This window comes from Coregonus clupeaformis, chromosome 36 (genome assembly GCF_020615455.1).
Source record: "Coregonus clupeaformis isolate EN_2021a chromosome 36, ASM2061545v1, whole genome shotgun sequence".
Classification (NCBI taxonomy): Eukaryota; Metazoa; Chordata; class Actinopteri; order Salmoniformes; family Salmonidae; genus Coregonus; species Coregonus clupeaformis.
Window position 1 is genome coordinate 21063979 of NC_059227.1, and position 27891 is coordinate 21091869.

The 27891-nt window shown below is 48.1% G+C and overlaps 1 pseudogene; it reads right to left on the reverse strand.

The window, feature by feature from the left end:
- Window positions 1-1934: 1934 nt before the first annotated feature.
- Window positions 1935-27891, reverse strand: part of LOC121552109 — a 37930-nt pseudogene continuing 11973 nt past the window's right edge.

Genomic DNA, 27891 nt, shown 5'->3' on the forward strand with positions numbered 1-27891 from the left:
CAGGCAAGCACACGTTCACACACACACACACACACAGTGCTGTGCTGCAGGAATTCCTTATAAGTCTCTGCTGTAAAAGCTGTTACAGAAACACAGGTGCTGCTGGAAATCTTGTCTGAGTGATCTCCCACCATGCCAGTTGAAAGAAAGACACAGGAGGGTATTTAAGACCGCCGCACAAAGACCCTACCCATATTCTAACTGGCGCAGTGGTCTAAGGCACTGCATCGCAGTGCTAACTGTGCCACTAGAGATCCTGGTTCGAATCCAGGCTCTGTCGCAGCCGGCCGCGACCGGGAGACTCATGGGCGGCGCACAATTGGCCCAGGGTAGGGGAGGGAATGGCTGGCAGGGATGTAGCTCAGTTGATAGAGCATGGCGTTTGCAACGCCAGGGTTGTGGGTTTGATTCCCACGGGGGGCCAGTATATAAAAAAAGTATGTATTCACTAACTGTAAGTCGCTCTGGATAAGAGCGTCTGCTAAATGACTAAATGTGTCTGCCCTGGTGTGTGCAATGGTGGGAAAATTACTCAAATGTCATATCTGAGTAAAAGTAAAGATACCTTAATAGAAAATGACTGAAGAAAAAGTAAAAGTCACCCAGTAAAATATTACTTGAGTAAAAGTATTTACAAATATCTGGTGGAAAAAGTACTCAATAGACATACTTGAGCATGGCCTTGAGAAGATGTTTTGGGTTGGGGGTGCTGACGAGTATTTTTCTCCACTCATTCAGGCGCAATAAAGGCCTAGTTCACAAATTTTGTTAAAACAAAAATAGATTTATCAGGGGATGCTGCAGCACCCTCAGCACCCTTACTTCCTGTGGCTATGTACTTCCTGTGGCTATGTACTATGTACTTCCTGTGGCTATACTATACATCAAATTCCTTATATTAAGCAAACCAGACGGCACAATTTCCTTGTTTATTTTTATTTACGGACAGACAGGGGCACACTCCAACACTCAGACATAATTTACAAACGCAGTATTTGTGTTTAGTGAGTTAGCCAGGTCCGAGGGCGTGGGGATGACAACGTGTTGACATACTCGTGAATTAAACCATAATTCTGACCTGCCTGAGCATTCGAAATATAACAAGTATTTTTTGGTGTCAGGGAAAATGTATGCGAGTAAAAAGTTCATATTTTCTTTAGGAATGTAGTGAAGTAAAAGTAAAAGTTGTTAAAAAATATAAATAGTAAAGTAAAGCACAGATACCCCAAAAACGACTTTAGTACTTTAAAGTATTTTACACCACTGTGTGTGTGTGTGTGTGTTTGTGTGTGTGTGTGTGTGTGTGTGTGTGTGTGTGTGTGTGTGTGTGTGTGTGTGTGTGTGTGTGTGTGGACGTGTTTAACTATTCTTGTGGGGACCAGAAGTCCCCACAAGAATAGTAAACAAACAAACATTTGACCAACTGGGGACATTTTGTTAGTCCCCACAAGGTCAAATGCTACTTCTAGGGGGTTTAGGGTTAAGGTTAGAATTAGTGTTAGGGTTAGAATTACGTTAAGGGTTAGGGTTAGGAGCTAGGGTTAGTTTTAGGGTTAGGGTTAAGAGCTAGGGTTATGTTTAGGGTTAGGGTTAAGGTTAGGTTTTTGGGTAAAGGTTAGGGTTAGCGTTATACTAAGAGTGCGGGTAAGGTTTAGGGTTAGAGGTTAGGGAAAATAGGATTTTTAATGGGACTTAATTGTTTGTCCCCACAAGGTTAGCTGTACAAGACTGTGTGTGTGTGTGAACTGTATGTGTGTGCGCGTGTACCTGCGCCTGTCATGGGTGGTACCATGGAGCAGTGTTTCCCAACCCTGGTCCTCGAGTACCCCCAACAGTGCACATTTTTATTGTAACCCTGGACAAGCACACCTGATTCAACTTGTCAACTAATCATCAAACCCTCAATTAGTTGAATGAGGTGTGTTTGTCAAGGGTTACAAGGAAACTGTGTACTGTTGGGGGTACTCGAGGACCAGGGTTGGGAAACAGTTCCTCTGGTGCAGGTAGAAGTCAGTGGGCAGCTCCCAGAGGTGAGGCTTGGACTCTAATGGCTGGTACACCTGCAGAAACAGGTTGATGGCATCCTGCCGGTCTGAAACTGAGTAAAGAGGGAGAGAGACAGAGACAGAAGGAGAGAAAGAGTAGACAGAAGAGAAATGAGACAATAAGCACAATATGCTCAGGACTGAGGTGTAACAGGGAGTCAAATTGTTCTATAGTGTTGGTCAGTTGAGCCTCTGCTGTGGTCAGTCGGCTCAATGTCGACCTTAAATCAGACCTTGGTCTGAGGTGCCCACACGGTCATGTTGAAGTCAGTTGAAATGGAAGATGAGGACAGAGAGAGAGAAAAGGAAAATGTATCATCTAATCAAACTATATCTACATGAAAAGCTCCAGGGGCTCCTGAGATGAAAGCATCACAGAAAGGAAAACACAATTAAAACCAGACTACATCATGACAATGACTACATGGTTTGGGGGTGTGGCAGGTGGGTGCTGCAGAGATAATCGTTTGGTTGGTGCGGGTGCGCATGTGTGTGTGCATTTAGTGTCTGTGTGTCACGTGTTGTACCATGTTGCGGTGGCGCAAGGTGTGATTGGTAAGATACACCTCCCTCTCTGCCGCGTATCCACGTGCTAATGTACTAACGGCCGTGGTGGGTAATTAGCCATTAAACGAGGGTGTTTGGCTGCAGTTACATGCTCTCACTCTCTCTCCCTGGTAATTTCTACAGGGAAGTTTCAGCTGAAGTTTATTCAAAAAATCAGGGGATAGGAGTTAATGTCAAACAATGGAAGTACACACGCAGGCACACAAGGCCACAAACGTCAATGAGAAGAAAATAAAAGTGTTTTTGTCACATTATGGGGGGGTGTCATCGGTGTGTGTTGTACATGGGAGGCAGGTTAGGGAACAGTGTGTGTGTGTGTGTGTGTGTGTATAGTGTGTATAGTGTGTTACAGCTTGTGTTCTTTTAATTAAACAATGTAGTTTCTCTGTGTTCTGAACATCCTCCACAGCTCACAATGTAATTGATTACGCATGTACAGTACAATGTGATGTCAATGCATTTACTGTCCTTATATACAGTGGGGGAAAAAAGTATTTAGTCAGCCACCAATTGTGCAAGTTCTCCCACTTAAAAAGATGAGAGAGGCCTGTAATTTTCATCATAGGTACACGTCAACTATGACAGACAAATTGAGATTTTTTTTTCTCCAGAAAATCACATTGTAGGATTTTTAATGAATTTATTTGCAAATTATGGTGGAAAATAAGTATTTGGTCACCTACAAACAAGCAAGATTTCTGGCTCTCACAGACCTGTAACTTCTTCTTTAAGAGGCTCCTCTGGCCTCCACTCGTTACCTGTATTAATGGCACCTGTTTGAACTTGTTATCAGTATAAAAGACATCTGTCCACAACCTCAAACAGTCACACTCCAAACTCCACTATGGCCAAGACCAAAGAGCTGTCAAAGGACACCAGAAACAAAATTGTAGACCTGCACCAGGCTGGGAAGACTGAATATGCAATAGGTAAGCAGCTTGGTTTGAAGAAATCAACTGTGGGAGCAATTATTAGGAAATGGAAGACATACAAGACCACTGATAATCTCCCTCGATCTGGGGCTCCACGCAAGATCTCACCCCGTGGGGTCAAAATGATCACAAGAGCGGTGAGCAAAAATCCCAGAACCACACGGGGGGACCTAGTGAATGACCTGCAGAGAGCTGGGACCAAAGTAACAAAGCCTACCATCAGTAACACACTACGCCGCCAGGGACTCAAATCCTGCAGTGCAGGATGTGTCCCCCTGCTTAAGCCAGTACATGTCCAGGCCTGTCTGAAGTTTGCTAGAGTGCATTTGGATGATCCAGAAGAGGATTGGGAGAATGTCATATGGTCAGATGAAACCAAAATAGAACTTTTGGTAAAAACTCAACTCGTCGTGTTTGGAGGACAAAGAATGCTGAGTTGCATCATACCTACTGTGAAGCATGGGGGTGGAAACATCATGCTTTGGGGCTGTTTTTCTGCAAAGGGACCAGGACGACTGATCCGTGTAAAGGAAAGAATGAATGGGGCCATGTATCGTGAGATTTTGAGTGAAAACCTCCTTCCATCAGCAAGGGCATTGAAGATGAAACGTGGCTGGGTCTTTCAGCATGACAATGATCCCAAACACACCGCCGGGCAACGAAGGAGTGGCTTCGTAAGAAGCATTTCAAGGTCCTGGAGTGGCCTAGCCAGTCTCCAGATCTCAACCCCATAGAAAATCTTTGGAGGGAGTTGAAAGTCCGTGTTGCCCAGCGACAGCCCCAAAACATCACTGCTCTAGAGGAGATCTGCATGGAGGAATGGGCCAAAATACCAGCAACAGTGTGTGAAAACCTTGTGAAGACTTACAGAAAACGTTTGACCTGTGTCATTGCCAACAAAGGGTATATAACAAAGTATTGAGAAACTTTTGTTATTGACCAAATACTTATTTTCCACCATAATTTGCAAATAAATTCATTAAAAATCCTACAATGTGATTTTCTGGAAAAAAAATTCTCATTTTGTCTGTCATAGTTGACGTGTACCTATGATGAAATTACAGGCCTCTCTCATCTTTTTAAGTGGGAGAACTTGCACAATTGGTGGCTGACTAAATACTTTTTTCCCCCACTGTATAATAACAGTTATTTAAAGTATAAAACTGAGAAAGGAGTGAACTGTTGTGGAGCTGATGTGTGTGTGCTTGTACGGTCTCTATCATGATACTTAGTCAGGGACCCTATGCCATCATACACAGAGCTCCAAAGCTCACGTCCAGCCAAAAGTTTTACATGAGTCAGTGAGGCAAGAGTTATATTGGGAGTGATGGGGGGTTGGGGGGAGGTGCAGAGGCCATGACAAAAATATTAGCCTTGCCTGTGTCAGTGAAAGCACACTGTCTCTGGTCCACACATAAACATCCTGTATGTGTTAGGCCTACTGCTGCTAGGTAGCTCTCTCTCTGCTCTCCCCCTCCCCTCTGTCTGTCCTTGATTGCAGGAGTGAAGTCTGGTGTGCGGGAGTCAGGGTTCCAGCTGCAGCTCATTCACCATAATCACCTCAGCCTTTAAGACCCGGTCAAACTTGCCACTCATCGTCAGATCATAGTCAAGACGACCATGTTAGTCTCGCTGCCGACTCAACCTGTTTGTTTTCGCTCTTTGTGTTTTTGGCCTGTTCTATTTACTTTTCTCCTGTGCCACAGATTATGGGAACCTGACTCCTGCCTCCGCTTCACTCCTGCCACCACCATCCTGCTCTCCACTACCGGACCTCCCTTTTGGACTCACCACGGACACTAGGACATTACGGTACCACACCTGCCCTGACCTGGATCTGTTACCCTCCCTGTAAACTGGACTTGCTCTTCCCCTATTATTGGAAACCTGGACTTATTGAACATTGTAAATAAACCTGTTAAACCTTCTCTGGCTTGGTGTACTTGTCTGCATTTGGGTTCTACTCCAGTTAAATCCTGACAGTATGATCTGACCAACATGAACCCAGCAGACAGTAGCTCGGATACCACCCCAGAGTGCACTCAAATTCGGACTGCCATAGCCAATCAGGACATTTTACTTGGCCAACATGATACCCTGTTTAAGACTATTGCTGAGAACAGTCAGGTGCTGTTTAATCAGGTTCAATTACTCACCAATCAGGTGTCTGTCCTTACTACCCAAGTTAATAATGCAACCCTCGGGCATGGCATACAAACTGCCCCTTCTCCTGCTCCACCTGTTTTTCCTGGCCCTCCAGCCCAGATCAGAGAGCCTTTTGTTCCTGCTCCAGAGCGCTATGATGGGAACATGGGAACCTGTGGTGAATTTTTGACTCAATGCTCGTTAGTGTTTGAACAACAGCCCCTCACCTATGCCTCAGAAAGAGCCCGTATTGCCTACCTTATCAACTCTACTAGCGGTTCCGCTCGTGCCTGGTGATCCGCGGTCTGGGAGAGTCAGTCGGACATTTGCAACGCTTACGTGGCCTTCTCCACTGAGATGAGGAAGGTTTTTGACCACCCCGTACGGGGCAAGGAGGCTGCGAAACGGTTGTTGTCTCTTCGGCAGGGGGTTCGCAGTGTGGCGGAGATGGCAGTGGAGTTTCGGACGTTAGCGGCAGTGAGCGGTTGGAATGACGAGGCATTACAAGGAGTGTTCATCAATGCTTTGTCTGAGACTTTAAAAGATGAGTTGGTGTCATATGATGTATCGCCTACGCTGGATAATCTTATTTCACTCACCATCAAGTTGGATAATTGGATTCGGGAGCGCCACCGGGAGAGGAGTGTTAGTTCCAAGCAACTGGTCTGTCGTCAACAAACTCCTCCCCGCATCTTCCCTACGGAGAAAGCCGAGTCTTCCCGAGTCGATACGAGGAGCACTGAACCCGAAGCCATGGAGGTGGGTCGTGCACGGTTGTCCTCAGAGGAGCGTGCACGTCGTATTCAGGCTCGGGTCTGCCTGTATTGTGGAGAAGCTGGTCATTTCGTTCCTTCCTGCCCAGTTCGTCCGGGGAAAAGGGCCGGCTCATCATTATTGGGAGAAGTTTTGGTGAGCCGAGCAGCGGATTCTTCCTCTTCTCCCCGCATTCTGCTCCAGGCATCCCTCCAGTGGCAGTCCCAGAATTTCTCTGTTAGTGCGCTGGTTGACTCTGGTGCCGATGAAAGCTTTTTGGATCGAGAGTTGGCTCAACAAATGGAGTTAGAGACTGTTCCTATGGACTGTCCGCTGCAGGCTAAGGGTCTAAATGGACAATTGTTGACCCGTATTACTCATCAGACTGTTCCTGTTTGTCTCAGAGTGTCGGGTAATCATCAGGAGAACATTCAATTCCATATAATTGACTGTCCACAGACCCCCTGGTCCTTGGTATCCCCTGGCTCATAAGACACAATCCACACATTGATTGGGTGACCGGTAGAATTGTTTCATGGAGCACATTTTGTCATGTGAATTGTTTGTGTTCTGCTCAGACCCCTTCCAGCACTGTGCCTCAACCTCCACTGGAGTCCATGGATCTTTCTGCTGTCCCTGACGTGTATCATGACCTGGCATCCGTTTTCTGCAAACACAGAGCTACTTCTCTTCCTCCTCACCGGCCTTACGACTGCGCCATTGACCTCCAGCCAGGAGCCCCTCTCCCCAGCAGTCGCCTGTACAATCTCTCCCGCCCGGAGACGGAGGCTATGGAAAACTACATTCGGGACTCCTTGGCGGCAGGTATTATTCGTCCTTCCTCGTCACCTGTAGGAGCGGGATTCTTTTTGTTGCTAAGAAGGATAAGACCCTCAGACCCTGTATTGATTTCCGTGGACTTAACAACATCACCATTAAGAACAAATATTCTCTGCCTTTAATTAACTCTGCTTTTCCCCTCCTTCATGGTGCAACTATCTTCACTAAACTGGATCTACGAAATGCGTATCACCTGGTGCGCATTCCGTAAAGGTGATGAATGGAAGACTGCCTTCAACACACCTTTGGGACATTTTGAGTACCTGGTTATGCCTTTTGGGTTGTCCAATGCCCCTGCCGTTTTTCAGGCACTAGTCAATGATGTCCTTCGGGACATGTTGAATCGGTTTGTTTTGTCTATCTGGATGATATCCTGATTTTTCAGAGTACTCCCAGGAACACGAACTGCATGTGCGCCAGGTGTTGCAAAGGTTGTTGGAGAACAAACTGTTTGTGAAGATGGAGAAATGTGAATTTCATGTGTCTGAGACCTCTTTTTTGGGTTACATAATAGCTCAGGGGAGTTGCGGATGGACCCAGCTAAGATCTCTGCTGTCACGGACTGGCCAGCCCCCTCCACCCGCAAACAACTTCAACGATTCCTGGGGTTTGCGAACTTCTACAGGAGGTTCATCAAGGACTACAGCCGCATTGCGGCGCCACTCACCGCTCTCACCTCCATCGCACGACCGTTCGCTTGGAATGAAGGGGCCAAGCAGCGTTTGAAGAACTGAAACATCGCTTCACCTCGGCTCCCATTCTGATGCAGCGGACCCCGACCGCCAGTTTGTCGTGGAGGTGGATGCATCCGACACTGGGGTAGGTGCGGTGTTGTCTAACGTTCACCGGAAGATAACAAACTGCATCCCTGTGCTTTCCTTTCACGGAAACTTTCTCAGGCAGAGAGGAATTATGATGTTGGCAATCGTGAACTGCTCGCCGTGAAGCTGGCTCTCGAAGAGTGGCGGCATTGGCTGGAGGGGGGAACAACCCTTCATCGTTTGGACGGATCATAAGAATCTGGCATACATCCAGTCAGCGAAGCAGCTCAACCCCCGTCAAGCCAGGTGGGCACTATTTTTGGTAGATTCAATTTTTCTCTGTCTTACCGTCCTGGGTCACGCAACGTCAAACCTGACGCCCTGTCTCGTGTTTTTTCTGCTGTTGATACTGGTAGTAACCCTGAACCCATCTTGCCTCCTACCTGCAGTATTGCGGCCATTACATGTGACATCGAAGGGATTGTTAGACAGGCTCAACATCATCAAGCTGACCCTGGGAGCGGTCCTCCTAACCGGATGTTTGTCCCGGAGTCTGTTCGCTCCCAGGTACTTCAGTGGGCTCACTCGTCTCCCCTTACCTGTCACCCTGGAGTTACTCGGACCCTTGACTTTGTGCGACGGAAGTTCTGGTGGCCCAGGATGGAGGCGGACACTCGAGCATTCATTGCTGCTTGTACGGTATGTGCACGTAGTAAGAACTCCACCCAGGCCAGCGCTGGTCATCTAAGACCTCTGCCAATACCCAGCCGGCCCTGGTCCCACATTGCCTTGGATTTTGTCACTGGACTTTCCCCCTCGTCTGGAAAGACTGTCATTCTTACTGTGATTGATCGTTTTTCTAAGTTTGCTCATTTTTTGGCCCTACCTAAACTGCCCACTGCCAGAGAAACGGCGGATATTTTGGTTGAACATGTGTTCCGCTCTCATGGTCTACCCACGGATATTGTCTCTGACAGGGGTCCCCAGTTTGTCTCCCAGGTTTGGAAGGCTTTCTGTAAAGCTTTGGGCATTACATCCAGCCTGTCCTCTGGATATCACCCCCAGACCAACGGGCAAGCCGAGAGAGCGAACCAGGAGATGGAGACCGCTCTCCGCTGTGTCACAGGGTCTAACCCTGGGTCATGGAGCTCCATGCTCCCCTGGGTGGAATATGCTCATAACACCTTGACTAACGCTTCCTCTGGTTTGTCTCCCTTTCTGTGTGCTCTGGGTTATCAACCTCCCCTGTTCCCTTCTCAAGAGAGGGAACTGGCGGTACCCTCGGTGCAGTCCCACATGCGCCGCTGCTTCAAGGTCTGGAGGAAGGCCAGGGTAGCTCTGTCCCGAGCTTCGGCGTACATGCAGAGGCAAGCCAACCGTCACCGGTCCCAGGCTCCCGGTTACTCTCCTGGTCAAGAGGTATGGCTTAAGTCACGTGACCTTCCATTGAAAGTGGAGTCTAAGAAGATGGCGCCTCGTTTTATAGGACCGTTCAAGATACTGTCTATTGTTAACCCCTGCGCGGTTAAGCTACAGCTTCCTGCCTCCCTACGGGTTCATTCCACCTTTCATGTTTCCCAGATTAAGCCTGTGTCGGTTAGCCCTCTGTGCCCGCCCTCTCGTCCCCCTCCTCCGCCCAGGATCGTGGGTGGGGGTCCGGTCTACATTGTCCGGCGACTTCTGGATGTTCGCCGCCGGGGTCGTTGTTTCCAGTACCTGGTGGATTGGGAGGGTTATGGTCCTGAGGAACGTTCCTGGGTGCCCAGGAGCTTCATTGTGGATCCTACTCTGGTCCGTGAGTTTCATAGGTTACATCCTGATAAACCCTGTCGGTCGCCAAGTGGCGTCCGTAGAGGGGGGGGTACTGTTAGGCCTACTGCTGCTAGGTAGCTCTCTCTCTGCTCTCCCCCTCCCCTCTGTCTGTCCTTGATTGCAGGAGTGAAGTCTGGTGTGCGGGAGTCAGGGTTCCAGCTGCAGCTCATTCACCATAATCACCTCAGCCTTTAAGACCCGGTCAAACTTGCCACTCATCGTCAGATCATAGTCAAGACGACCATGTTAGTCTCGCTGCCGACTCAACCTGTTTGTTTTCGCTCTTTGTGTTTTTGGCCTGTTCTATTTACTTTTCTCCTGTGCCACAGATTATGGGAACCTGACTCCTGCCTCCGCTTCACTCCTGCCACCACCATCCTGCTCTCCACTACCGGACCTCCCTTTTGGACTCACCACGGACACTAGGACATTACGGTACCACACCTGCCCTGACCTGGATCTGTTACCCTCCCTGTAACCTGGACTTGCTCTTCCCCTATTATTGGAAACCTGGACTTATTGAACATTGTAAATAAACCTGTTAAACCTTCTCTGGCTTGGTGTACTTGTCTGCATTTGGGTTCTACTCCAGTTAAATCATGACAGTATGGTCAGGGACAGAATGAGAGGAGAGGAGGGAGGGAGGGAGGAAGGAACAGGAAGGGGTGGGACTGGGACTAAACTGGAGGAAACAAAGTAGAAAGGCAAAACAATTGACACAGGTGCACATGTTCAAGGCTGTACATCGATTACATCAATTTCCAAGAAAGACACCTGAAGTTTCAAAGCATCTAGAAGGCAGAATGTCATTGGGGCTTTATGTCTGTTCTATTAAAAAAACAGCTAAATAGACTAGAGGTATCATGGCCTTGGGGAGGGCATTGGAATTTAATTGAATGAATTAAGGAATATTCAACAGTAAGAGAACATATGACTTGTCCTTGAAAAAAAGAAAACATTCCTCTTGTGTTTTTAGCGACAGAAAAAGCAATATATGGCAGAAATAGAAACTGCTGGTTGAAAAAACAATTTCGTAAACATTATGTTGTTATGGCACTCTTACACAACAACTGAACGAGTCCGTATGTCTTTTTCTCATGGATCCTTAAAAAGGGAGGTTATGAATATAGCTCAGTTGGTAGAGCATGGCGTTTGCAACGCCAGGGTTGTGGGTTCGATTCCCACGGGGGGCCAGTATGAAAAATAAAAATAATAATGTATGCACTCACTAACTGTAAGTCGCTCTGGATAAGAGTGTCTGCTAAATGACAAAAAATGTAGTAGGCTTGATTACCAACAATGACGAGACAGCCTACAGGGAGGAGGTGAGGGCTCTGGGAGTGTGGTGCCAGGAAATAACCTCTCACTCAATGTCAACGAAACAAAGGAGATGATCGTGGACTTCAGGAAACAGCAGAGGGTGCAGACCCCTATCCACATCGACGGGACCGCAGTGGAGAAGGTGGAAAGCTTCAAGTTCCTTGGCGTACCCATCACTGACAAACTGAAATGGTCCTCAGGAGGCAGAAGAAATTTGTCTTGGCACCTAAAATCCTCACAAACTTTTACAGATGCACAATTGAGAGCATCCTGTCGGGTTGTATCACCACCTGGTACGGCAACTGCACCGCCCGCAACCGCAGAGCTCTCTAGAGGGTGGTGAGGTCTGCCGAACGCATTACCGGGGGCAAACTACCCGCCCTCCAGGACACCTACAGCACCCGATGTCACAGGAAGGCCAAAAAGATCATCAAGGACATCAACCACCCGAGCCATTGCCTGTTCACCCCTCTATCATCCAGAAGGCGAGGTCAGTACAGGTGAATTAAAGCTGGGACCGAGAGAATGAAAAACAGCTTCTATCTCAAGGCCATCAGACTTGTTAAATAGCCATCACTAGCACATTAGAGGCTGCTGCAGCCTATTGAAATCACTGGCCACTTTAAGAAATGGAACACTAGTCACTTTAATAATGTTTACGTATCTTGCATTACTCATCTCAAATGTATATACTGTATTCTATAATATTATACTGTATCTTAGTCCATGCCGCTCTGTCATTGCTTGTCCATATATGTATATATTCTTAAATTCCATTCCTTACTTAGATTTGTGTGTATTGGGTATACAGTGAGGGAAAATAGTATTTGATCCCCTGCTGATTTTGTACGTTTGCCACCTGACAAAGACATGATCAGTCTATAATTTTAATGGTAGGTTTATTTAAACAGTGAGAGACAGAATAACAACAACAAAATCCAGAAAAACGCATTTCAAAAATGTTATGAATTTATTTGCATTTTAATGAGGGAAATAAGTATTTGACCCCTCTGCAAAACATGACTTAGTACTTGGTGGCAAAACCCTTGTTGGCAATCACAGAGGTCAGATGTTTCTTGTAGTTGGCCACCAGGTTTTCACACATCTCAGGAGGGATTTTGTCCCACTCCTCTTTGCAGATCTTCTCCAAGTCATTAAGGTTTCGAGGCTGACGATTGGCAACTCGAACCTTCAGCTCCCTCCACAGATTTTCTATGGGATTAAGGTCTGGAGACTGGCTAGGCCACTCCAGGACCTTAATGTGCTTCTTCTTGAGCCACTCCTTTGTTGCCTTGGCCGTGTGTTTTGGGTCATTGTCATGCTGGAATACCCATCCACGACCCATTTTCAATGCCCTGGCTGAGGGAAGGAGGTTCTCACCCAAGATTTGACGGTACATGGCCCCGTCCATCATCCCTTTGATGCGGTGAAGTTGTCCTGTCCCCTTAGCAGAAAAACACCCCCAAAGCATAATGTTTCCACCTCCATGTTTGACGGTGGGGATGGTGTTCTTGGGGTCATAGGCAGCATTCCTCCTCCTCCAAACACGGCGAGTTGAGTTGATGCCAAAGAGCTCGATTCTGGTCTCATCTGACCACAACACTTTCACCCAGTTCTCCTCTGAATCATTCAGATGTTCATTGGCAAACTTCAGACGGGCCTGTATATGTACTTTCTTGAGCAGGAGGACCTTGCGGGCGCTGCAGGATTTCAGTCCTTTACAGCGTAGTGTGTTACCAATTGTTTTCTTGGTGACAATGGTCCCAGCTGCCTTGAGATCATTGACAAGATCCTCCCGTGTAGTTCTGGGCTGATTCCTCACCGTTCTCATGATCATTGCAACTCCACGAGGTGAGATCCTGCATGGATCCCCAGGCCGAGGGAGATTGACAGTTCTTTTGTGTTTCTTCCATTTGCGAATAATCGCACCAACTGTTGTCACCTTCTCACCAAGCTGCTTGGCGATGGTCTTGTAGCCCATTCCAGCCTTGTGTAGGTCTACAATCTTGTTCCTGACATCCTTGGAGAGCTCTTTGGTCTTGGCCATGGTGGAGAGTTTGGAATCTGATTGATTGATTGCTTCTGTGGACAGGTGTCTTTTATACAGGTAACAAGCTGAGATTAGGAGCACTCCCTTTAAGAGTGTGCTCCTAATCTCAGCTCGTTACCTGTATAAAAGACACCTGGGAGCCAGAAATCTTTCTGATTGAGAGGGGGTCAAATACTTATTTCCTTCATTAAAATGCAAATCAATTTATAACATTTTTGACATGCATTTTTCTGAATTTTTTTGTTGTTATTCTGTCTCTCACTGTTCAAATAAACCTACCATTAAAATTATAGACTGATAATTTTTTTGTCAGTGGGCAAACGTACAAGATCAGCAGGGGATCAAATACTTTTTTCCCTCACTGTATGTTGTGAAATTGTTAGATATTACTTGTTAGATATTACTGCACTGTCGGAGCTAGAAGCACAAGCATTTCGCTACACCCACAATAATATCTGCTAAACACGTGTATGTGACAAATACAATTTTATTTTATTTGATCAACAACACTCCAGAAAACCTAGGAGCTAAATGCAGCCCATATCAAAATGCCACGTATTATTCAATAGGGAATGAAATAAAGCTACTAGAGGTTTGTTTGTCATCTACAGTAATTATGTAATGTTTAAAACATGGCCAAGGTGAGTTCATTATTACTCATTCCTCCTCAGTGAACAGAAAACACAGAGTTCTTAACATCATTAAACTGTAGCTAATATGTACTCCAGCCAGACAAAATATGTGCCTTCTGTAATAGAGCGCTGCACATGCATGAATTTTAAGCCCAAGCCCTACTCATGCCTGCGACGCTCAGGCCCTACCCTACCCAGGCCGGATAGTTTTTGCCAAATTTAAGGCCCAGCCCTGCCCGAAATCAGCAAGAACTTCCTCCATTAGTAAATCCATTAGCTGCTCCTCTCTGTCTGTCACTTGCTCCCTGCGCGTAGCTCGCTCTGCATGTGCTCTGCTCATGGCGCTCGGAGTCTGTGAGTATCCATAGCAACGGCTCCGCTTGGGCTGCTCTGTTCAATGAAGGCCACCACCTGATTCCCACTCTCACTCAGCAGACAGTGAAGCTACAACAGGGTGAGAATGCACTTATTGAACTTAAGTGCATCACACTCTCAGGCCCCTGATCCCCTCTTTTCTCCCACTCACTCCGTCTCAGGTCCCTGAGCCCCTCTTTTCCTCCACTCACGCCGTCTCAGGCCCCTGATCCCCTCTTTTCTCCCACTCACCTCTCAACCCCAATTTTTTTCCCACTCACTCCATCCCAGCCAGGCCCCAGCAGAGCTCTTTGTGGATATCTTATATGACCCCTGGGGTTCTAGTGCACATCATTTCACTGAACTAAAGTTGCATTACCACCACAATCATATGACTCACCTCCAAAGCCCAGTGTGTGTGTGTGTGTCTCTGTGTCTGTGTACAGGGGCAGAGGGAGCAGATGGTGATGAGATGAGAAGACACAGCCACACGCTCAAACACATACACACACACTGTGTGTGTGTGTGTGTGTGTGTGTGTGTGTGTGTGTGTGTGTGTGTGTGTGTGTGAGTGTGTGTGTGTGTGCGTGTAGTCAACACACAAGGTCAATTACATCAGCCTAGGGAGCCACAAAAGTTTTAATATAAAAAGACCATGATGCAATAACAGCAACGATAATAATCTTATCCAAATAAACAATTCTCCCTATATTCCAATATTACCATCTCTCCCATTAGGCCTCTCTGTTGAGTGGATCAATCCCATGACTCACTAGGATTGAGTTAAATTGAACAAGGCCTCCAGTAAAACACAAAAGTCCTTAGCAGGAAGTCATGTGTTGGTTGATGAGGTGAGAAGCCATTTTGTCCTCTGTAAGATGTCAGTGTGACTGAAGGGAGATATGGGTCCTGTGGTGATGATAGACTGAATGGGGGAGGTGGGTGTGTGTACGCATGTGTGTGAGAGAGTGAGAGTTTGTGTGTGTGAGAGCGTTAGAGTGTGTGTGTGTGCACGCACATGTGCATGCGTGTGTGACTAAGTCTTTTCACATACGAGTGTGTGAGGGTGATTCAGAAAAATGTTCTCTGGGAGACCCAGGGGAATTTCTATAGCTCTGTTAAATCCTCCAGCAAACAGGAGAGATATGAGACAGAGACAAGGGGAAGCTTTTCTAATCAACCCTGTGTCTACAGTGTTCTACAATACCAGAGGCTGTGAAGTAAGACATAGAGCCATGGGGATTTAAAGGGATAAAGGGAACATTTGTAAGCCAAGAACATAACACTTAGTGCTCTGTATTGAAGATTTCCCCTGTGTTCTATATCGGCTGTTCTAAGGTACTCCAAGGCAACAACAATGGAGCGTTCTACCCCTCTGCTCTCTACTGTAACTCTTCCCTAGAATGTTGTTGGAAATGAGAATGTGTCCTCAAACAATGTTGCCAGTAAATACAATAAATAAATCAATGGACACATTTACATTTAGGGTTGATTTATGATGGCCTTTATGGCAATGCTGAAGACTGATGTGAAGAAGGGGGATAAAGTCCAGCTCTGTACAAAGTGTTTGTCTACCAGAATAATCTACAGCCATAGTATCCACTGTAATGCTAACAATGTGCCTTCACAGTGTGTGTGTATGTGCGTGCGTGTGTGTGTGTAAGGTCGTGGGAGAGAGTATGTACAATTCACTTGATGTATGACATTATTAAGAGGTTGCCACTCACCCTACACTGGGCCTACAAACTCATCATTGATTTTCTTTGAAATGTAAAGCTTTGGGGAAATGAAAGATGATGGGGAGAGGGAGGATGGGGGAGAGCTGGATCTTGTTATGTAACAAGAATTCAGGTCTGGATGCCGAATCAGCATTTCCATGGTAACGGGGAGAGGCAGGGGTGGTAGGTTCATGGGGGGGCAGGGCAGGTGTGGGTGGAAGGAAAGACAGATGAGTTAGGAGGGGGGGGGGGGTCACATTATCTGACAAAGAGAGCATGGAGGTAGTGGGAGCACTGGTTCAACAGTAGTGGGAGAACGGGAGGGGGTGAGGGGATGAGGAGGGGGGTGGAAGGAAGAGGAGGAAGAGTTACTAGCGGATGAGTAAGCAGTGGTCTCATAATGACAGAGCAGGGGTGAACGGAATGTGTGTGTGTGTGTGTGTGTGTGGTGTCTGCCTGAGAAAGCATTGCTGTCGTAGCGGGACAGGGTCTGCATGATGTCTTTGGAGTGCTGTGTCCAGAGGGTTATCTTGCGGTAGGTCTTGACCCTGTGGACCAGCTGGGAGCCCCCGTACTGCAGAGACAGGGTGTCCCCATGGTCTTCATACAGCTCCGCATTCAGCTCCTGAATGTTTTAAATTCTAATGTCAGCTTTTAGTAATGTTTAAGTGAATCTCTGGCGAGAGTAGGGTAGGGAGTAGGGTAGGGTTTAATCTGACACAGTCTGTGTCGAACTGCAACCTTGGCTTGTCAATCATGCCCAGAGAGTAGAGCTGATAGGCCAGAGCACACTTCTCCACCATGAACTGGCCGGTGTTAGTACGGTCCAGACAGTCCACACAGTTATTCCTCAAAACACCCCGTCTGAGGGGAGGAGAGGAGATCTCAACAACAACAAACATCTCAAAGTGGGCGCTGATAAAAGACGGGCATCATCTCCATCTTGATGTTTCCATGTCAACAGCCACCGTCGGCTCAGGTGTTCAATACCTATCTAAATCTCCTGACCCAGATCCACTGCAGATTCATAGCAAATAAACATGACCAGACAACATATTTTACTCCATCATTCATCACTTATATAAGCTACAAAACAGCTAAGGGGAAAAAACATGACTGACATGCGAAGAGCAGCCAGGCCACAGGAAAACAGGAAGTTGGTAGGTGTTGTGTGTATATTTCCTGGGGAGGTGTGCATGTCCTGCGTGTAAGTGTGTATATACCGTACCCACTTGAGGTGAGACTTTCACCAAGGTTTCCCCACCTGAGGAGAGTATGTTTAGTATGTTTGTTGTACTTTTATACTCCTGAAATGCAAATGAATTGCCTAGAGATGGCACAACTCCAAGTTTCTGAATCTGAACACATTTAAGACAGGTGCATCAAGGAGTAATTCTCCAATGCCACAATGGCCTAAAGCACTGTATGATAACAACCAGAGGAACATAGGTTCTACCCATAGCATTTCTTTCCTCTCCAAGATTACCATCCAATCTTCTCTGTTTATCAATTGCTTCATTGCCAGGTCCAGCCCCAGGCTCTTATGCAAAGCATGATAAGCTAATGTTTATTCCATCCATGTCTTGATTTGATGGATCTGAACTCAAGATGCAATCTAATCATAGCTAGAGATACAGTAGTAAGAACTAGCTGTACTAGATAACAGATAATATAAGCGGTCATGCTGACATCTCATACAGGAGACAAGGTTACATGCAAGGCAGTGCCAACCAAGGCTGGCTTAGGAACCAGTATTGTCCTGCCTCTTCCGCAGCAGAGCCCAAAATCTATTTCATTTAATTCCTTTTCTTTCATTCTCTTTCCGGCTTTTTAATTCATTTTCTTTAAAAAAACAATTGCGGTTGTCTTAGAAGGCTGGCCCTCCAGACAGCAGCATGGTAGCCTCCACGTGAGAAACTCGAGAGCTACTCAGAACGTCAGATGTCTGAAAGTAAGGGAAAAATAACAAATTAAGAAGTGAGGTCTCTTCATTTGCGAAGCACGTCTGCTCAGGAGCCAAGACTAGAGTGGACTCACCAACCCCGCCGGAGACGAGAGAGTTGGCGGCTTTGTGTGTGTGTTTCTTAGGAATGAGCGCTTGCATAAAAGCAAGGGAGTGGGAGGGTGTTTGATAATGTAACATAAGGCTAGTAAATACAGGCATTAGAAGCATGGCTAGTAGGTTATGTAACCAGATGGAAATGTCAATGCATGTGATTAAGATATGCAGATATTGTGAGCAGAGCACCCCTCCACACCCTGCTGCTGCATGAACTGTAATCTACTCAGATAGTCAGGGAAACTCTGGTCATGACTATAAAGCAAGACCAACTCCCATCTTACACACCCATCCATTCCCATTACTGGATATTAATTAATATTGGAAGTAAAAATCTACATTAAATTGCTATTAATGCATGATTGTGAAATATGATTCCCTCTCACCCCAAAAAATTATTGCTTAGGGCCCCCAAAAGGGGGCATGTTTTCATGAGCTTGGGTCCCAGGAAAACCCTGAATTTCTCATTTGGGTCCCAGGTTGAACATTTTTAAGAACCCCTGGTCTAACCCTTTAAAACAAACTTAGCAATTATCACAACTGAAACCAATTATGACAATTTAACACCAATCCCGCCAACAAATCTAGAGGGTGAGTGACCATAGAGAATAAGAGCACCTCCTCCCAGCTGCCCACTGCACTGAGGCTAGGAATCACTGTCACTACCGATAAATCTACGATAATCGAAAATTTCAACAAGCATTTTGCTACGGCTGGCCATGCTTTCCACCTGGCTACCCCTACCCCGGCCACCAGCTCTGCACCCTCCGTTGCAACTTGCCCATGCCCCCCGCTTCTCCTTCACCCAAATTCAGATAGTGTAACGATCCCGGCAGTCTGAGTCGGGTCCTGTCTGGTGACCAGTGTTTTGGGTTCGTAGTCTCCAGTTTCCCGAGGGTTCGGGAACGCTCCGGGGAGCTCTCTGGTTTTCCGCACCTGCATCCCGTCAGCAATCTGCACACCTGGCCCTCATCATCACCCTTTTTAGGCTCTGGCCAAACATCCAGTTCCTGCCGGATCGTTAGCCATGAACAGTAGGTGTTCTGTGTATCAGTTCAGAGTTTCTAGCGTGAGTTTTGTTGTTTTGTACTTTGTTGAGTTTTTGTGTCCTTACCTCCGTTTTTGTTCCACCTGCAGTCACACGTCCGGAACCTTCACCCCACCTCTGCCTGATGGTCGGCGGCTGCCGAGCCATCACTGGACCTAGTGCTGCACCCCCAACTACTCATCCACGCCGCCCGCTCTGTCCCTGGATTATTCTGCACCTTTTGTTGTATCTAAATAAACCCTCACCTTCGTTCAACTCTCCTTGTCCTGGTCTGCTTCTGGGTTCTGGCTGAGGGAACTGTGACAGAACGATCCGGCCAATTATGAACCCAGCGGACCTGGACTCTGTTCGCCAGGCCATTACCCAGCAGGAGAAGATGTTGGGCCATCATAGCATGGTACTACAGGAGATCGCCTTGTCAGTTCGGAACCTTTCTACCGGCCTGACGGAGGTCCAGAACCAACGCCAGTGTCCGGTGGAGGACCCACTACCGGTTTCACCCATCTCGCCTGCCGCTTCTGAAGTTGTGTCCCTCCGTGAGCCCAAGGTTCCGACGCCGGATAAATATGAGGGGGAGCTGGGAAGATGCCGTTCCTTCCTTATGCAGTGTGGATTAGTGTTCGATCTACAGCCCTACTCTTATGCCACTGACAAGGCTAGGATAGCCTTTTTGATTGAGTTGCTGCGTGGTCGAGCGCTGGAGTGGGCTTCAGCCGTTTGGGAACGACAGGATCCCTGCATGGCTTCATACCAGGGGTTCACGGCCGAGATGAGGAAGCTCTTCGACCATTCCGTCCGAGGGAGGGACGCAGCTAGGCGTCTGTTTTCTCTTCACCAAGGAACTCGCAGCGTGGCCGACTTCGTGATCGAGTTCAAGACGTTGGCTGTGGAGAGTGGGTGGAACGAGGAGTCTTTGCAAGCGGCCTTTTACCAGGGCCTGTCGGAGCAGCTCAAGGATGAGTTGATCTCCTATCCGGAGCCTAGTGACCTGGACAGCTTGGTAGCCTTGTCTATTCGGGTGGATAATCGAGTCCGAGAGCGAAGGAGGGAGAAGCAATGGGGTCCGTCCAATCGATCAGCTTCTCAGTTCCCAGTCGGGTCGGGTGGTGGACCAGAACACGTCGATCATTCTCCACCACTAAGGATTAGTGGAGAGGACCTCTCTCGATTCTGAACCCATGCAAGTGGGGGCGGCACGGGTTAACCAAGGAGGAGCGTCAACATAGACGTAAGACCAACGGCTGCCTCTACTGTGGTCGCTCGGGACATTACATCTCCACTTGTTCCCGGCGGTCGTCAAACTGCCCGGCTCGCTAAAGTTGGGAGGACTTTTAGCGAGCCAGTTTCAACCTCTCAGTACCTCTGTCAGACCCCGCTTCCCGGCTACCCTTGTGAACAGGAATCAGAGCTTAGCGCTTAACGCTTTTATCGATTCAGGTGCCGATGGAAGCTTTCTTGATGCCGAGTTGGTGGAACAGCTGGGGCTTTCCAAGGAGCAATTGCCGGAAGCCATTAAGCGACCACTCTGAACGGCAGTAGTCTGGCACGTATCACGATGAGGACTGAACCGGTTAAGATGCGGTTGTCGGGGAATCATTCTGAGATGATTTCATTTTTCATTCTGCCGTCTTCCCATGTCCCTCTGGTCCTTGGATACCCCTGGCTGAAGGAACACAATCCCACGTTCGATTGGGTGACGGGCAAGGTAACGAGTTGGAGCCTTGATTGTCATGCTAACTGTCTCAAGACTGCCTGCCCCCATTCGGTTCCCAGTCAGGTGATTGAGGCTAAACCCCCAGATTTGTCTCTGGTTCCCGAGACATATCACGATTTGGGGGAAGTTTTCAGTAAGCAGAAGGCTCTGTCACTTCCTCCCCACCGACCATATGATTGTGCCATCAACCTGGTTCCTGGAGCTGTCTACCCCAAGGGAAGGTTATACAGTATCTCCCGACCTGAACGTGAGGCGTTGGAGACCTACATCAAGGAGTCCCTAGCTGCTGGTCTCGTTCGTCCTCGTCATCACCCCTGGGGGCAGGATTCTTCTTTGTGGGAAAGAAGGATGGCTCTCTTCGACCGTGTATTGATTATCGGGGGTTGAATGACATCACGGTCAAGAACAAGTATCCCCTGCCCTTGATGAGTTCTGCCTTCGACTCCTTACAGGGTGCTACGGTGTTCACCAAGCTAGACCTACGCAATGCGTATCACCTGGTCCGGATCAGAGAGGGGGACGAGTGGTTGACGGGTTTCAATACACCGATGGGTCACTTCGAGTATCAGGTGATGCCGTTTGGACTGACCAATGCTCCAGCGGTATTCCAGAGTATGGTGAACGACGTCCTGAGAGATATGATCGGTCTCTTCGTGTTTGTTTACCTGGATGACATTCTGATCTTCTCGAAGGAACCTTCCGACCACGTCCAGCATGTCCGGCAGGTTCTGCAGCGATTGTTGGAGAATCGCCTATTCGTGAAGGCCGAGAAGTGCGAGTTTCACGCCCACACTACATCCTTTCTCGGGTACATCATCTCCAGGGGTGAGATTAGGATGGATCAGGAGAAGGTTAGAGCGGTTCTGGAATGGGCCCAGCCCGGTACGAGATTGCAACTCCAGAGATTTTTGGGGTTTGCGAATTTCTACCGCAGATTCATCCGGGATTACAGCCGTGTGGCCGCTCCATTAACTGCCTTGACTTCCAGTATCAGGACCTTCAAGTGGAATCCGGAGGCGGATCGAGCGTTTCTGGATTTGAAGAGGCGATTCACCAACGCACCGATTCTCTCTCAACCGGACACGGCCCGTCAGTTCGTCGTTGAAGTGGACGCGTCTGATGTGGGAGTTGGCGCCATCCTGTCGCAGCGATGCTCCACGGACAGTAAACTCCATCCCTGCGCCTACTACTCTCGTCGCCTTTCGCCTGCAGAGAGGAATTACGATGTGGGTAACCGGGAGCTTCTCGCGGTGAAACTTGCCTTGGAGGAGTGGCGCCACTGGTTGGAGGGGCGGAGCAACCGTTTATTGTCTGGACTGACCACAAGAATCTTGCTTACGTGCAATCGGCTAAAGCGTCTCAACTCCCGTCAGGCCAGGTGGGCGTTGTTTTTCGGGACGATTCGAAGTTTGCCCTGACGTTCCGACCTGGATCTAAGAACGGCAAGGCGGACGCCTTGTCCCGGATGTTCTCCAAGACGGAGGAGAGTGGGTCCAAGACCGAGACTATTCTCCCCGGAACTGCGTCGTGGGAGCAGTTATGTGGAAGATTGAGGAGGAGGTGCTGGCGGCCCTTCGGACTCAGCCCGGTCCCGGTAACGGTCCACCCGGTCGGTTGTTTGTGCCTGAGTCGGTTCGTCCTGCTGTCCTCAAATGGTCCCACGCCAGCAAGATGGCTTGTCACCCTGGCGTGGCTCGGACTATGGCGTTTCTTCGCAGACGTTTTTGGTGGCCTGCCATGGCCGAGGATACTCGGGGTTTTGTTGCTGCCTGTCCAGTGTGTGCGCAGAATAAGAGTACCAATCGGCCCAGCGCTGGACTACTTCACCCCCTTCCTATTCCCCGGCGTCCATGGTCGCATCTGGCCCTGGACTTCGTCACGGGGTTGCCCGCTTCTGAGGGGAACACGGTCGTTCTGACTATCGTGGACAGATTCAGCAAGTTCGCCCACTTTGTGCCTATTGCCAAGCTTCCCTCTGCCTCGGAGACGTCCGAGATCCTGGTTAGGGAGGTTTTCAGGGTCCACGGTTTGCCCAGTGATATCGTTTCCGACCGTGGCCCTCAGTTTACCTCTGCTGTCTGGAAGTCCTTCTGTTTGGCCATTGGAGCTACAGTCAGTCTCACATCTGGTTTTCACCCCCAATCCAATGGTCAGGCGGAGAGAGCCAACCAGAAGATGGAATCCACGCTTCGCTGTCTGGTCTCTTCCAACCCCACCTCCTGGGCCTCTCAGTTGCCTTGGGTTGAGTATGCCCACAATACTCTCCCTACATCTGCCACTGGGATGTCTCCCTTCCAGTGCCTGTATGGCTACCAACCTCCCCCTGTTCCCTTCTCAGGAGAAGGAGCTATCAGTGCCTTCTGTTCAGGCTCATATTCGTCGTTGCCACCGGACCTGGCATCGGGCCAGAAAGGCACTCTTAGAGGTTCGGATCGGGTATCAGCTCCAGGCGAATCGTCGCCGGATCCCCGCTCCCACCTATACCATCGGAGATAGGGTTTGGTTGGCCACACGGGATCTTCCGTTACGGACTGAGTCTAGGAAGTTGTTACCGAAGTTCATTGGTCCGTTTGTGGTGGAGAAGGTGATCAATCCGGTGGCAGTTCGACTCAAACTACCGAGGACGCTCAGAGTCCATCCCACCTTTCATGTCTCCTGCCTCAAGCCTGTCTTCCTCAGTCCTCTGTTGCCTCCTCCGCCTCCTCCTCCTCCTCCTCGGATGATCGGAGGTGGTCCTGCCTACACGGTGTGTCGCATCATGGATTCCAGACGGCGGGGCCGGGGTTTCCAGTATCTCGTGGACTGGGAGGGGTATGGTCCTGAAGAGAGGAGTTGGATTCCGCGCGACAGGTCCTAGATGCTGACCTCATCAGGGATTTCTACCGCCTCCATCCTGGCGCTCCGGGAGGTCCGCCCGGTGGCGTTCGTCGGAGGGGGGGTACTGTAACGATCCCGGCAGTCTGAGTCGGGTCCTGTCTGGTGACCAGTGTTTTGGGTTCGTAGTCTCCAGTTTCCCGAGGGTTCGGGAACGCTCCGGGGAGCTCTCTGGTTTTCCGCACCTGCATCCCGTCAGCAATCTGCACACCTGGCCCTCATCATCACCCTTTTTAGGCTCTGGCCAAACATCCAGTTCCTGCCGGATCGTTAGCCATGAACAGTAGGTGTTCTGTGTATCAGTTCAGAGTTTCTAGCGTGAGTTTTGTTGTTTTGTACTTTGTTGAGTTTTTGTGTCCTTACCTCCGTTTTTGTTCCACCTGCAGTCACACGTCCGGAACCTTCACCCCACCTCTGCCTGATGGTCGGCGGCTGCCGAGCCATCACTGGACCTAGTGCTGCACCCCCAACTACTCATCCACGCCGCCCGCTCTGTCCCTGGATTATTCTGCACCTTTTGTTGTATCTAAATAAACCCTCACCTTCGTTCAACTCTCCTTGTCCTGGTCTGCTTCTGGGTTCTGGCTGAGGGAACTGTGACAGATAGCTGATGTTCTGAAAGAGCTGCAAAATCTGGACCCCTACAAATCAGCTGGGCTAGACAATCTGGACCCTTTCTTTCAAAAAATTAGCCACCGTAATTGTCACATCCCCTATTACCAGCCTGTTCAACCTCTCTTTCGTATCATCTGAGATCCCCAGAGATTGGAAAGCTGCCGCGGTCATCCCCCTCTTCAAACGGGGTGACACTCTAGATCCAAACTGTTACAGACCTATATCCATCCTGCCCTGCCTTTCGAAAGTATTTGAAAGCCAAGTTAACAAACAGATCACCGACCATTTCGAATCCCACCGTACCTTCTCCGCTATGCAATCCGGTTTCTGAGCTGGTCATGGGTGTACCTCAGCCACGCTCAAGGTCCTAAACGATATAATAACCGCTATCGATAAAAGACAGTACTGTGCAGCCGTCTTCATTGACCTGGCCAAGGCTTTTGACTCTGTCAATCACCGCATTCTTATTGGCAGACTAAATAGCCTTGGTTTCTCAAATGACTGCCTCGCCTGGTTCACCAACTACTTCTCAGATAGAGTTAAATGTGTCAAATCGGAGGGCCTGTTGTCTGGACCTCTGGTAGTCTCTATGAGGGTGCCACAGGGTTCAATTCTCGGGCCGACTCTATTCTCTGTGTATATCAATGATGTTGCTCTTGCTGCTGGTGACTCTCAGATCCACCTCTACGCAGACAACACCATTTTGTATACATCTGGCCCTTCATTGGACACTGTGTTAACAAACCTCCAAACGAGCTTCAATGCCATACAACACTCCTTCCGTGGCCTCCAACTGCTCTTAAACTGACTATCCTACCGATCCTTGACTTCGGCGATGTCATTTACAAAATAGCTTCCAACACTCTACTCAGTAAATTGGATGTAGTCTATCACAGTGTCATCCGTTTTGTCACCATAGCCCCATATACTACCCACCATTGTGACCTGTATGCTCTCGTTGGCTGGCACTCACTGCATATTCGTCGCCAAACCCACTGGCTCCAGGTCACCTATAAATCACTTCTAGGCAAATCCCGCCTTATCTTAGCTCATTGGTCACCATAGCAACACCCACCCGTAGTCTGCGTTCCAGCAGGTATATCTCACTGGTCATCCCAAAAGCCAACACCTCCTTGGGTCGCCATTCCTTCCAGTTCTCTGCTGCAAATGACTGGAAGAACTGCAAAAATCTCTGAAGCTGGAGACACTTATCTCCCTCACTATCTTTAAGCATCAGTTGTCAGGGCAGCTTACCGATCACTGCACCTGTACACAGCCCATCTGTAATTAGCCCACCCAACTACCTCATCCCCATATTGTTATTTACATTGTTATTTATTTTGCTCATTTGCACCCCAGTATCTCTATTTGCACATCATCTTCTGCACACCTATCACTCCAGTGTTAATACTAAATTATAATTGTAATTATTTTGCACTATGGCCTATTTATTGCCTTACCTCCATAACTTACTACATTTGCACACACTGTATGTAGATTTTCTATTGTGTTATTGACTGTACGTTTTGTTTATTCCATATGTAACTCTGTGTTGTTGTTTTTACCGCTCTGCTTTGCTTTATCTTGGCCAGGTCGCAGTTGTAAATGAGAACTTGTTCTCAACTGGCTTACCTGGTTAAATAAAGGTGAAATAAAAAATAAATAAAAAATGTGAGTGTTAGGGGTGGTAGCCATAGAGGTATAGGTTGGGGTGTAAAGGGCAGGGGTTTGCGCCCCTCTGGGCTCACCTCTAGTCTGGCCTAAGAGTGTGGAAGTAGAAGGGCAGATGTGGGTAAATGTGTGTGTGTGTGTGTGTGTGTGTGTGTGTGTGTGTGTGTGTGTGTGTGTGTGTGTGTGTGTGTGTGGTGGCGGCTCACCTCTCGTCTGGCCTGCAGTAGGAGTCGGAGCGGTTGATGAAGAAGCTGGTCCTCTTGACCACGCTCTCTGCTATCATACTGAGATGGTCCAGCACGTTACACAACCTACTGAGAGAGGGAGGGAAAGAGAGAGAGAGGGAGGGAGAGACAGACAGGCAGACAGACAGAGAGAGAGACAGGGAGAGAGAGGGAGCAGACAAAAACACGTGAGGGTGTCGCAGAAGGAGAATGAGTGTTACGCAACTTAACAGTCTTTTTGAAAAATGTTTCAATTGCACTTGACTTCTTTCAGTGAGAGCAACAATAACTAATTTACTGTTAAAGTTGGGTCCATTGTTGGTGAGCAAAGGTAGCTTTGCTTCATGGGGAGTACCATGGCAGTAAAAATAAGTATGGGAAAAAATGACAAAGTGATCTTCAGAGCGTTTCTATAGCTGCAGTGATGGATATAGATAACTGTACTGTAGCCCATGAAATAAATAGCCCTTCTTGGGGTTAGGCTAAAGCAGCCTGTATGAGTAGGATGAAGCTGCACCCAAACACTGATCCTGGTTAAGGATAAACTTGGGAAGTGTAAGCTGATCCTAGATCTGGGTTCCTCCATACCTCTTGGTGTCTCGCGCCATGTCCCAGGCGATGTAGTCAATGCAGTTTTCCGGAGGGAGGAACTGGTTGAGGTTGATGACGGCTGGGAAGAGCTCCTCACTAAGGATCTTCTCATGCTTCCGCTTTTCTCGTTTCTACACACAGACACAGAGACACACACATCGTCAGCTTTACGCATTTAGACTGAAAGAAAAGTCTATGATTTATCAAAAAAGGCATGGAAGTCTATGGTAATGTCATTGTTTTTGTCTTGGGCAAAATTGCTTCTGCTGCAAAACTAGGTTTTTGAACATCTCGATCCATTAACTACCTAGCTAAGATCAGCTGGAGCTACTTTATAAGAGAGAAGGGGAGACAGGAGAAACTGTGAATAAGGGGTGACCACCCTACCCTCCTCCCTCCCTAACACCACCCCCCAGTCCTCTGCCAGCACATGGCCGGAGCTTGTGCAAGCAATGGAGGGTTGTGATGGGCTATTCCCGTCCTCGCTCCCTTGTGACAACGTGAGCAGGACACCTGAGCTCAACAGCAAGAAGGGGGGTTCACAACACTGTTTGAATAGCAAGTGTGTGTGTGTGTGTGTGTGTGTATGTGTGTGTGTGTGTGTGTGTGTGTGAGTGTGTGTGTATGTGTGTGTGTGTGTGTGTGTGTGTGTGTGTGTGTGTGTGTGTGTGTGTGTGTGTGTGTGTGTGTGTGTGTGTGTGTGTGTGTGTGTGTGTGTGTGTGTGTGTGTGTGTGTGTGTGTGTGTGTGTGTGTGTGTGTGTGTGTGTGTGTGTGTGTGTGTGTGTGTGTGTGTGTGTGTGTGTGTGTGTGTGTGTGTGTGTGTGTGTGTCTGTGTGTGTTTGCCTGTCTGTATTTAAGGTGGTTTTCCAACTGCTTAGAATCACTAGCCCCTAACCAGTTTCATCCCTCTAGGGTCCCTCTTTTATCCCTCTTTCTGTCAGAGTAACCACAGCAACTGTTATTTTCCAATGGATTGACAAAGCTAGGGATTTAGTCTATACCTTCACTAGCTAATTAAAACAACACACCAGGCTGTTGTCCAATCACACAGAGGTGTAATTCCAGGAATCCTTGTTTCTTAGAACAATTCTGAATTGAAATTCTTAGTCATTTTGATGCGTCTGTCAACACTTAATTATCACCATGTTAGATTTTACATCAGATT